Source organism: Lepus europaeus, chromosome 22 (genome assembly GCF_033115175.1).
Source record: "Lepus europaeus isolate LE1 chromosome 22, mLepTim1.pri, whole genome shotgun sequence".
NCBI classification, from domain to species: domain Eukaryota; kingdom Metazoa; phylum Chordata; class Mammalia; order Lagomorpha; family Leporidae; genus Lepus; species Lepus europaeus.
In genome coordinates this window covers 27,456,579-27,469,054 of record NC_084848.1, presented here as the reverse complement: position 1 = coordinate 27,469,054, position 12,476 = coordinate 27,456,579, and the positions used below count along the sequence as shown (strand labels likewise).

The 12,476-nt window shown below is 58.1% G+C and overlaps 1 protein-coding gene across 4 annotated transcripts in view; it reads right to left on the bottom strand.

Annotated features, from left to right (window-relative positions):
- MIDEAS (mitotic deacetylase associated SANT domain protein) overlaps window positions 1-12,476 on the bottom strand; it is a 75,983-nt gene that overhangs the window by 24,227 nt on the left and 39,280 nt on the right. The gene's annotated exons all lie outside the window — the stretch shown is intronic.

The following is a 12,476-nucleotide window of genomic DNA, read 5'->3' as shown; positions in this document are numbered from 1 at the left end:
GCTGCTGGGTGGGGCGCTGCCTGCCAGTCTTTCCCAAACTAGCACAGAACCTGTTTTGCAGCCCTGGCTGGCTGGAGGCAGGATCCAGGCCAGAGCTGGTCAGCAGCTGCCTGCTGCCCCCTCCCTGCCAGAAAGCCCCCCACTGAGGGGGGTTTGCAAAGCACAGAATGGTTCCTGCAGGGGAGGAGGGCGGGGGTGTGGAGGGGACAGTGCACTAGGACTTAAGTGCCAAAGGGTTCTCCTTGATATATCTAGACTGCAATGCTGTCTCTGTTTTGATTTTTTTTTTTCAAAAGGTTGCTCTGTTTATCCTGCTGAGAACAGACAGAACCCAGACCCGTATTTCACAACTTACAGAGTTACTAGCGTGGAAAGACTTTTTCTTTCTTCACATAGGTGGTGGTGGTGTTTGGTTTTCTCCCTGGGAAGCCCTTGGGAGTGCGGTGGGTAGGAGGGGGCTACGTGGCCCGCCTCTTCCCAAGCAAGGGTTGTCCTGGGTCCCTGGGGCTGGGAGGGGTGGTCAAGGGCGGACAGCTCAGGCAGCGCTGGAGAACACACCTGCAGGTCCCAGGACCCGGGCCTTGCAGGCTCCGCGGCCCCAGCGGCCCCAGCAGTTCCCAGGGAGCCGGCAGAGGGCAGGGGCTGAGCAGGCAGGAGCGTGACTCCCGCCAGCCCCGACCCCGCCCCGGGGCCCGGCGCGCCCCGCCCCTGGCTATCGCTCTCCGCACGCTTCCGCAGCCCGGCGCGCCTGGAGCCCGCCCGGTCCGCGTGACTCACCTGCGGCCCCCTCCCTGTCTTTCACTTTCACCCAGCACCCAGCAGGGGAGGAACTTCCTCCTCGGTTTCCTTCCTCAGCTTCCCGGCCCTGTACGGAGCCAGAAAAATCCTCCCGCGTGCACCCCCTGCGTGGTTACTAATGGAAAATGGCGGGGGAGGGGCGGGTGGGCGCAGAGGCGGGAGGAACACCCGAGCCACCCCTGTAGGTGGGAGAGGACTGGGACAGGAGGGCGAGCCCCTTCCTCTTGTTTTAAATAGGCTTTCCCGGGCAGCAGGGAATTCTGGGCAGACTAAAAGCCAGCCCCCAGACAACAGCACCCTGGCGCCTAGAAGCTGCGGAGTGGGACTGTGTGGCTCCACCTCTCTAAGCGCCGTCTAGAAGCTGGCCTCTGCAGGGGGGGATGGAGGAAGGAAGGAAGAACATGTGAGGCAAGGGGAGGGGAGCACCCCACCTTTGCCAGCGCCAGCCCTGGTGCCTGGGGAGCAGTAGCCCGGGCTCGGGGCCTGGGGCCTGAACTAGGGAGGCCCCAAAGGACAGGCAGGCCTGGCCGCAGGTGCCAGCATGTGCCTGGTGGAGGGGCCCAGGCTCGGGGGTGGCTACTGAGGAGCTGGGAGAAGCAGGGGTGGACACTGGGATGAGGCTGTAGGACAGGACTCCCGCCCAGGGGAGGTGACAGAGGCAGGAAACAGGTCTCACAGGGGTGCACCCACAGCCGGTCTCCTCCCACACCCTCCCCTGCACATCCAGGGGGACCACCACTCAGGCACCAAGAGTCTCTGAAGCTGGGACTGGGACTTGCTTAGAACGAATCAGGGGCCTGGTCCAGGGGAGGCTGAATCACCCCAGGCTTCCTGCTGCAGCCCCCCCCCCCCCAGCACTAAGAGCACAGGAGCATGGACACTCAGGCCTGGGACCCCAAGGGAACAAAGGCTGGGGCTGGAGGGGGCAGGGAGAGCAGGAGATGACTGAGAAGCCAGGAGGAAGGGTAGAGGGGCCCAGCCAGGCAGAGGGCGCTAAGTAGCAATAATGATAATGTGTATCTGAGCCAGCCTGTCTTAAGTGCTTTGCACCCGTTTATTCCCAAAACAGCCTCAGGAAGGCAGGCTTTGCTAACTTAACCCCCATTTTGCAAGGCTCAGAGAAGCTGAGTAACTTGCCTGTGGTCACACAGTGATTCTGCTGCAGAGTCAGAACTTGAACCAGGTCTCTCTCTTTTTTTAAGATGTATTTATTTATTTGAAAGAGTTACAGAAAGAGAGAGATCTTCCATCTGCTGGTTTACTTGCCAAATGGCCACAATGGCCAGGCAGAAGCCAGGAGCTTCATCCAAGTCTCCTATGCGGGTAGCAGAGGCCCAAACACTTGCACCATCCTCCACTGCTTTTCCCAGGCCATTAGCAGGGAGCTGGATTGGAAATGGAGCAGCTGGGACAAGAACCTGTGCCTATATGGGATGCTGGTGTTGCAGGAGGCGGCTTTACCCATTTTGTGCCACAGCATCGGCCCCACAGCCCAGGTCTCTCTGACTCCAAAATCAAACTCATTCAGTGTCTCCAAGATAAGCCACTTAGAGGCCACTTCCTTCCACAGTGTGCGCCTCACCACCCCACCGCGAGGGTTTTCTGGACAGATACCCCTCCTCACTGGCTCGGGAGCCCGTCATGCTGACATAACACTTGGCAGGTCATCCTCTCCCACTCTCCCCAAATACAGCAGACCTCTTCAGACCCACAGGAAGCAGAGGAAGCGCCTCACCACCGGGCCAACAGGTGTTGAGGTCGGTCCACCTGCAGGGGGTCTGATCCTGGCTGCTGCGGTCCTGCCCTCTGGGCATGGGCTCTCCGGCCCCTGCGACCCCATCCCGGGCTGTGTTCTGGGTGCTGCTGATGGGGCTTCCAGCCCTCCCCACCAGACTTTCGCAGCCTGCAAGTCAGCGCAGGCCCCAGCCACTTCCTCCCATTTCTTCCACCTCGCTCGCCACTCCTCTCTCCCTCGGGTGAAAGCCAGCCTGGCCTTCCTTGACAAGGAACAGGAAGGAGAGCACCTTCTCTGAAGGCTGCCAAGTCCCGAGGTTGCCGGGAAGAGAGAGTAAAGAGGAACCCCTGCAGGCAGCTCACCCCACGGGCCAGCAGCAGGGCCTCTGACAATGGGCGCAAGACAGAACAGGGCAGAAGGAAACCCGCAAGCCCCAGGGGCCCAGACTCTGCAGCCGGTTCATCAGTCTGTCTGACTGTCCGCCTCGCTCTCTTCACTCTCCCTCCAGGCTCCTCTCTCCTGCAACCAATCCCTGAGCAGACCAACAGTTCTTCCCGGCCAAAGACGAGGCGAGAGCCAATACCAAAGGCCTAGGAGTTCGGAGGCGTTCCTGGGGAGTTACGGTGAGAAGCATGTTCTCTCTACAAGAAAAGCAGGGCACACCAAGAAACCAGTGGGGAGCCCACGTGGGCTTTGCAGACACAAGAGGGGAAGGTGTTTAAGAGGGCTTTGCATGTTCAGCACTAATGGTGACACCCCGCCCTGCAGGGATGGCAGCCAACACACACTGCTCCCCCAGGGACCACCAGCAGCCCAGCTGTGTGCTCACCCAGGCCAGGAACAGTCCAGTACACACCTGCCACAGGGCAAGGGGGCCAGGCCACGGCCACTGAAGGGACCAGGAAAGTCACTGGCCTACTTGGGACGTTTGGAGCATTTATCTGAGAAAAGCGACCCTCAAGAGTCAAGGTCACACAGGCCAGGGAGGAGGTGCCCAGTTTGACCCTAGCAAGTGCAGGTTCTGACCTGGGCATTAAGAGCCGACTGGAGGAGCCCGGCTCCTTCAGCTTTTAAAGCTTTAGGCTCCTGTTTTTAAGCTGGCGCCGTGGCTCAACAGGCTAATCCTCCGCCTAGCGGCGCCGGCACACCAGGTTCTAGTCCCGGTTACCCCTCTTCCAGGCCAACTCTCTGCTGTGGCCAGGGAAGGCAGTGGAGGATGGCCCAAGTGCTTGGGCCCTGCACCCCATGGGAGACCAGGAGAAGCGTTGCGCCGGCCGCGGTGGCCATTGGAGGGTGAACCAACGGCTAAAGGAAGACCTTTCTCTCTGTCTCTCTCTCTCACTGTCCACTCTGTCAAAAAAAAAAAAAAAAAAAGCTCTAGGCTCCTGTTTTCAAACCTGGGCACTGCAAGCCCGCCGGCTCAGCACCAGGGAAAGGGGCAGTCAGAGCTCCTGCATGTCCACTCAAGGGCAAGACAGAGCAGAGCACGGAATCCGACGGGGCCCGGAATCTCACTGTGGGATTCTCCGGGCACCAACATGCAATCTCAGAGCAAAGTCTAAACTCCACCCCCTGCGTCCAGAGCCCTGCGTGCACTCCCTGCATTGCTTCCGGGCCTTGAACAGGCTGTCACCTCTGAGCCCATCACACCTCCTGACCCCCGCCACCGTGCTGAGCACACGAAATCCCAGAGGCCTACTTCCTCATCCCCAGCAGACGGGCAGGCTCCACGGGGCAGTCTACTGACCACTGGACCTTGGCACTTGGTGTGTACCTGCCTCTTGGGATGCTCGTTCAAGACTCACCCAAGGTGAGTCAGAGCCGTGCCTGGGCAGAGGCGCCACTCAGCCAGTGTTCCCACCCTGTCCCGCCTGGACCTGACCTCCAGTCTGTCTCCTGATGCACACCAGAGCTCCCCAGGTCCCCAAGACAAGGTGAAAAGGCTCTGCCTCCGAATCGATCTCCCTCCCCTCCCTAGCCCCAGGCACACAAGTGCTTCTCCAACTGCTGGCCCACAAGCCATGCACCCCTGGACTCTCACTTGATATCCCACACCACTTGTAGGCCACCTGGACAAGGGCCAGCCTGCATGCTCCCACCAAGGCTTCCCACCCTAGCCTAGGGACATGAACCCGTGAGACTGTTCACCTTCTGCCTTAAAACACAGAGGTCTGGCTGGGACGCCAGGGGCCACCACAGGAGCCCTCCCTGGAGGAGGCCAGCATGGCCCAGCTGGCCCCCAGGCCAAGCTTCCATCCTGAAAAGCTCTGATACTCTAGAGCCTCTGGCTATAGCCAGACTGGGCAAGTGGCCTGGAACTGCCATCCCGGGCCAACTAGAATTGCCCAGCCCCAAACAAACCTTCCCTTTGGACACACAGCAGCCGTCTGCAATGCCTGTGCCTGCAACTGGGAGTTCACACACAGGCCAGAGGGCCCCGTTTCTCCAAGCCACTGAACACACGAGATCTGGTCTCAAGGGGTTTGCAAGCCGATAAGGAAGGGTGTTCCTATGCAGTAGGGGTGGACCTGCTTCCCACAAGTGCCACGTCCCCTGGGAGATCTGGCCCGTTCCCAGTCCACAGTCCTGGATCATCCCACTCTAGACTGAACTTTAGCCCTGAAATGCAGCCTAGGCCGACAGGCTGTGAGGTGGGAGTCCCCGGGGCTCAGCCATCAAGCCGGTGGCGCTCCGACCCTCGGCTGGCGCTGCAGCTGGCTACAGTTCAAGCTTTGACAGTAAAAAACCGACACTGGGCTGCTTTTAAAGGGCTGTGGACAAGAGGGGGATCCTTTGTCTTATAGGGCGAGCTCGGGTCTCCATCCAGTTATCTCCCTCCCCTCCCACCCCACAGACATCCCTAGGATAGCCAAGGGAAGCCACTGTAAGCAGGTCCAGTTACAGCGGGGAAGCTGATGCACAGAAAAAGGCAGAGTCACGGGCAAAGCCAGGAAAGGATGGCTCCAGGGTCAGCTTCTGTCGACACCGCGGCGACTGGACGTCTCCCTCACGGTCAAGGCAGCCCAAGAAAGCCCCCTCCAGCGGGACTCGGGATTCCCAGCGGGAGTACCGTGGAAGACGCAGGCTTAGCTGTCTCTACAACAGGCTTGGCAAATGTCCCTGCAGTCCGGTGCTCCAGCAACTGAACCTCTGATGAGCGCCACTTGGGAAAAGCTGGGGCCCTTGGTCTGTCTGCTGCCACCCTCTCCATGCCCTGTGGGGCTCCCACCACCAGAGGCTGCTCCAGTTTCTCCTTCTGCTTCTGGGAGAGCTGCTCCCCCCCCCTCCCGGCAGGTCTCAGGCGGGGCTCTCTGGAGTTTGTGCTGAGCACCCCAGTGCCAGCCTCTGCTCTGGGCCAAGACACAGCGGAGGCCACTCACAGGGGCTTCCCTTCCCACGGCCTCACCCTGCCGCCTCCCGACCACACACGCCGTGTGCAGTCTTGCAGGTCTGCCTCCTGCCCCTTCATCCACTCCACAAGCATCTGCTGAGTGCTGGCTGCAAGCCAGGCACCGGGGAGACACAGGAGACAAGGCCCGGGTCCCAGCACACACAGCTGCCAGTCCAGCCGGGAGACACACACACAGAGTAATTATCAAGCAAGATGGCCTGTGCAGGGAGGGGCTGCAGATATACTCAGGGAGTGCAGGGGACCCCCAGGAGAGTCCCCCCACTTTGAGCCTTGGCTGGAGCTCTTCCCTCTGTTTGGAAGCCCTGCCTCCACACTAACAATCTCCCTTCCTTCAAGCTCCGCCCCCCCAAGGCAGCCTTCACACGCGCTGTTGTCACCCCTTCTGAATCCTGGTGCTCTCACACCACCATCCCATATGCTCCTTCAATTCTGTTTCTGCCCGGAGGCTGGGAGCAGCAAGGCCTGGAGGCCGTGGGCCCCGGTGGCTGTCAGAGAATTAGGGGTCTGCTCCAGCAGCTGAGCACTGCTCCCTGGTGTCTGTCTCTGGGGGGGGAGTGGGGACACACAACTGCATCCAGGAACCAAAGAAACCTCGCCGTCATGAGCTCCCGCAGCCTGGGGCAACAGCCACCAGCACCCACTGCGGGCCCTGTGTGCCTGACTGCCGCTTACTTGTATAACAGCACATTCCCAACTGAGAGAGCAGAGCTCGGCTCTCGGCAGGAACTTGTCCCAGATCACAGAGCTCAGGAGTGAGGGGCCAGAATCCAAATCCAAGCCTGCCAACTCCAAACCACTTTCTCTCTCTCTCTCTGTCACACTCTGCAGTTTGTCTCAGTGATGAGCAGTGATTCTCAAATGTCACTGGGTGCAGACTGGGGCAGGGGTGTGGCTGAGGGCTGGGGAGCAGGATGGGGGATCGGCAAGGGTTCATAAGCCACCCAGGCGGTGATGGAGGGAGAAGGTCTAGGATGGCCAAGTTCCCTAGGCCTCACACTGTACCCCACAGTGCCCTGCCCAGGAGACCTGAGATGGTCTTCAGAGCCCCAGGGGGACTTTGCTCTAGACCATTCCTAGACCAGGCCTCTCGTGCCTGAGGCCCAGCTGAGCGCCCAGGTTTACTGAGTGCGGACGATCTGCTAGGTATCTCATTTAACCCTTATTCTTGTGTCATTTCTCAGGCCAGGAACGGCATACTCAAAAATACCTGCTTAACACAAAAGGAAAGAACAGAGGGACAACATAAGACATATAAAAGCCATACAGCAATGGGGCCGGCACTGTGGCACAGCGGGTTAAAGCCTTGGCCTAAAGTGCCGGCAACCTATATGGGCGCCGGTTCTATCCCCGGCTGTTCCTCTTCTGATCCAGCTCCCTGTTATGTCCTGGGAAAGCAGAAGATGGCCCAAGTCCTTGGGTCCCTGCATCCCCGTGGGAGACTGGAAGAATTTCCTGGCTCCTGGCTTCAGATTGGCGCAGCTCCGGCCGTTGCAGCCATCTGGGGAGTGAACCAGCGGATGGAAGACCTCTCTGTCTCTACCTCTCTCTGTAACTGTCTTTCAAATGAATAAAATAAATCTTTGGAAAAAATAAAAATAAAAACCATACAGCAGACATAAACCCTACCTTGCCAACAACAGCCATTTTAAATGTAAATGTATTAACCCCTCCAATGAAAAGGCAGAGGCCGGCTGAGCAAACTTTTTGAAAAACACAACCCAATTATATGCGTTTACTAGACAGGCTTCACACTCAGAGACATACAGAGGTTGAAAGTATAGGAAGGATGGCGCTGCGGCTTACTTGGCTAATCCTCCGCCTGCGGCGCTGGCACCCCGGGGGTTCTAGTCCCGGTTGGGGCGCTGGATTCTGTCCTGGTTGCTCCTCTTCCAGTCCAGCTCTCTGCTGTGGCCCGGGAAGGCAGTGGAGAATGGCCCACGTGTTTGGGCCATGCACCCGTATGGGAGACCAGGAGGAAGCACCTGGCTCCTGGCTTTGGATCAGCGCAGTGCGCCGGCCATAGTGGCCATTAGGGGGGTGAACCAACGGCAAAGGAAGACCTTTCTCTCTGTCTCTGTCTCTCACTAACTCTGCCTGTCAAAAAAAAAAAAAGTATAGGAAAAGAGGCATCATACAAACAGTAACCAAAAGAGAAGTTACTAGACTCCAGAGTATGACCAGGCTCATAGCGGATGCAAAAGGCTTTAAGACACAAAATTGTTATGAGAGCCCAAGAAGCACATTTCATAACAATACAAGTGTCCCTGTCCGGGGGGGGGGGGGGGGGCAGGGTTCTAACAGCTGCCCACCCGCATGTACCCAACAACAGAGCCCCATAACACGTGCAGCAGAAACTGCCTGCACGGAAGACAGCAAGAGACAATGCAAGAGGAATAGCCACAGGTGTCAGCCCTCTACTTTGCTGGTGGACAGCACAACTCAACGGGGTCCATGGTGCCTGGAAGAATTGAACTCCGCAAAGCCGAGACCTAAAACACCTGCAGAACGCTCCGCCAGCGATGGAAAACACTCGCCTGGACAGCACGCCCGACATTCTCCGGCATGGATCCTGAAGTAAGCCGTAAAACGAGTCTCAATCGATTCGAGAGGCTTAGAACCATGGTGTGTTCTCTGATCAGCATGGAGATCAAAAACAGAAGGAAACTTGGGAAATGGATAGGAAAGAAAGATCACAAGTAACCTGCCACTTCCCCTGTGGCCTGTGTTCTCTCCACCCCACGCGTAGCTCTGGGCAGCCACAGATCTCATACCCGGGGGTAAAGCCTGGGTAAGCCCCTCACCCATCCCCCCACACCAGACACACACTGAACCTGACCCCAAGCTTGATCCTGGCATCCAAACAGCTGAGGGACAGGAAGGCCTTGGAGAAACTGTAGAAGTTGGCTCTGCTATTAAAGAGGCCGAAGCAGGACTCCAATCCTTATTGTCTGCCTTCGAAGTCCCCGCTCCTTGCCTGCCTCTCCCCAGGAAACGCCAAGTCTACCCTTGTCGTGTAAGCGGTGCTGCACGTGAGCCCCTCACAGGCCAGCCGTGGACTCTGCCTTCCTGCTGCTCCCTCCCACAGCTGCTGCTATTCCTGCAGAGCACATAACCTCCCTTCCAGAGAGCCCTGGCCACAGTCCGCCGGGCACCCAAGCCGCCCCTGGAAGCCGAGTGAGCCCACAGCAGCGCTGCCATGTGGCGACCGCAGGGGGAGCTGGACGCTTCAGGGCCGCAGCAGGAGCTAAGGTGGCCCAGGCCTCTCTGCAGAGCCAACTGGCAAAGCAGGGCCCAGCTGTGAAAGCTGAACAGATTCCAAGTCTCAAGGGAGACCGGTGTTCCCTAATCCAATTCCTCATTCCACAGAGCAACCCAGAGAAAGAAAGAAATTTGCCTGAGGACACACAGCCAGGAGCATGGCAGGGCCCCAGAGCCAAAGACTACGATAATAATGCTTCCCGCCTCCATTCCAACAGACCCTGCCTCTTGGGGAGACCTGGGCCAAGCCTGGAGCCAAGGTTAACCCCAACATCACCCAAACAAGGCTTCGTCAACACCTCTGACATCTCTTGCGGGAGCTACTGTGCACCAGGCGCTCTACAGACTTTTCCCTGTGTTTAACTTTTATTTTTATTTATTTGAAAGGCAGACAGGGAGAGAGAGGGAGATTCCATCTTCCATCTACTGGTTCAGTCCCCAAATGCATGCAACAGCCAAGGCTGAGCCAGGCCAAAGACAGGAGCCTGGAACTCAAGTGGGTGTCAGGGACCCAAGTACTTGAGCCATCACTCTCCGTCTCCCAAGATGCACATGAGCAGGAAGCTGGATAGAAAGCAGAGCAGCCAGGACTCGAACCACACACTCCAACGTGGGCTGCAGGTGTGCCAAGGGTCAGCGTCGCTGCTGCGGCACAACACCCATCCCCCTTATCCTATGAATCCCCATGAGGTAGCTATTACTGCCCCCTGTCTTAACAAGGAACCTGAAAAGATCTGAGCGTTCCAACCCGCACCCCCACCCCACGCAGGGCAGTGTTGTGGTGCAGGGGGTTAAACCGCAGCCTGTGAAGCCAGCACCCACATCGGAGCGCCAGTTGGGAGCCCTGGCTGCTCTGCTTCTAACCCAGCTCCCTACTAATGCACACAGGAAGGCAGCAGATGATGGCCTAAGTATTCGGGCCCTGCCACCCACATGGGAGACCAGGATGTAGCTCCGGGCTTTGGCTGGAGCAGTTGCAGCCATTTAGGGAGGAAACCAGTGGATGGAAGATCTCTCTCTCTGTATGTCTCTTCCTCTGTCACTCTGCCTCTCAAATAAATATAGCTCAAAGAAAACAAACAAAAACATCTGCTTAAGGTCACGGGCATAGAGAGGCAAGGCTGGGATGGGGGCCAGGCTGACCTGGGTCCACAGCCTTTCTACCTCTCCCTGCCCTAAAGCGCTGGGCTCAGCATGCTGCTTGGACGCCACACAGGGCTGTCGGCATGGATGACAGCACCTCCTGTGGGCTACAGCAGCCTCCGTCTCCCAGGAGAGCAACCTGAGCTGGCCTGGAAACCACAGTGACCTCTGGAAGCATGGCTGGCTGGGGAAGGTGGCTGTGAGAGGCTCGGCAGGTGAGTGACTCGGAAGGGGAAGAAGCTTCAGCTGACTACCAACCACGAGGCCAACCAGGCTCACCATCATCTGCCCAAGAGCAAGCCACACCCACCAACGCTGCACCCACGGTTGGCCAACAGTGCTTTAAAGTTTTATTTTTAAACGAAGCCTTGGGGCCAACATTGTGCTGCAGCAGGTTAAGCTGCTGCCTGTGATGCCGGCATCCCTGTTCCACGTCCAATCCAGCTCCCTGCTAATGTGCCTGGAAAAGCAGCAGAAGATGGCCCAAGTGTTTGGGCCCCTGCACCACCTAGGAGATGAAGCTCCTAGCTCTTGGCTTTGTTCTGGCCCAGCCCCGGCTGTTTCAGCCATTTGGGGAGTGAACCAACAGGTGGAAGACTCTCTCTCTCTCTCCCTGTAACTCTGTCTTTCAAATAAATAAAAAAAATCTTTAAGAAACAGAACAAAAGCCTTGGCTCTTCCCTGCTTGTCAGATGCCCAAATCCCCATGGGGACCAGGCTCCTGCCTTCTCCTGACACCCTGAAGTCTGGGTCAAACCAGCTCCATCCTTGGGACCCTGTGAATGCCAATGTCCCCCCATCCAAGACACTGAGCAGTAGAACCCAGCCAAGCCACCCACACTCCCACATGCTTCTGCCCAGAGCTTAAGTTTCTCAGTAAAAGCTGTTCATAGCACATCCTCCAGAGTGGAGATGGCAAGGGCTCACACTCCAGAGACCGTTGCTCCAAATCTCTAGCTCATGGTCGATGACACTGGGAGGTGAAGTACTCTCACCTGTCCAAAAACACCTGGTATGTGGATAAGGCAGTGGTCAGGGCCTCCCAGGTGATGTTCTCACAGCAGACTCCTCCCCAGACCTGGGACTGCCCGGCTCCTTGGCCTTGGTGTGGCCCGCCTGCATCCAGCAGGGAGCAGAGCAGAGGGACGTGTGTGTGAGGTCAAGGCTACTTACTCCGTAAGACCAGGCCCTCCAGCCTGGCCAGCTCTGGGAAAGGCCAAGATTCACCTGGTAGCCCAGGAGCAGGGTGAGTATCTGCTGGTTTGGGGTGAGAGTAAAGAACGGGGCAGTATAGCTCCCCACACCTGCTAGTGCCCAAGAAGCCCAAAAACACGCTGCCATCAGTGGGGGGTGAGGGTGTCTCAGTGTGGGTGCCTGGAGTCTCCCAGAAGGGCTGCAGGTGGGCACAGCGAGTTGCCTGTACTGCCCGCCCGGCCACGGAGTCAGTGTCATTCCCTTGCTCAGGCCCGGTCAAGGGCCTCTGCCAAACGCCTGCACATTCCTTGCATTTCTCTAGCCTCTGCACAGCTGCTGCAGGGCCTTTCCTCCTGTGCTGATTTATTCTTTATTGTTCCTGAAATACACCCAGAGGCCTTTGGCACAGCACATCGGGCACCAGTGGGGCATCCAGCCCAAACCCCAAGTCCACACCAACCAGGCTCTCCAGGCCCTGGGCCAAGGCAGCTGCAATCATGGGCCTGGGGTCAGGCCCAGCAGCCAGGAGGGGAGGCCCAAGATCCCACCCACACCCAGGCTGGGGTTCCCAGAGCTGTTCTCAGGACTGCAGAGGCTGGGGGACAGAACCCACACTTGGAAGCTCCCCCAAGAGGCCTAAACTCAGTCTTTCCACTCCTCTCTGGTGCAGGAGTGCTGGCCAGCAACCCTCAGGGCAACACCTGAGCCCTCACAGCAGGGCCTCGAGGCTACCTGGGAAGTGCTGGCCACAGGAGTCTCTCCCTCCCTTTCCAACCCCAAATATCTCCCCTATCAGCCAGGCTAATGGTGCCCATATTCCCATCACCGGACTGCACGGCTTCCCGCGCACATGAGAACAGCCCTAAGTAGGGGATCCGCAGGGACAAGGGCCAGCCTGCACGGGCACTGCCTTCTCCAAGCCCAGCCTGACAGCTT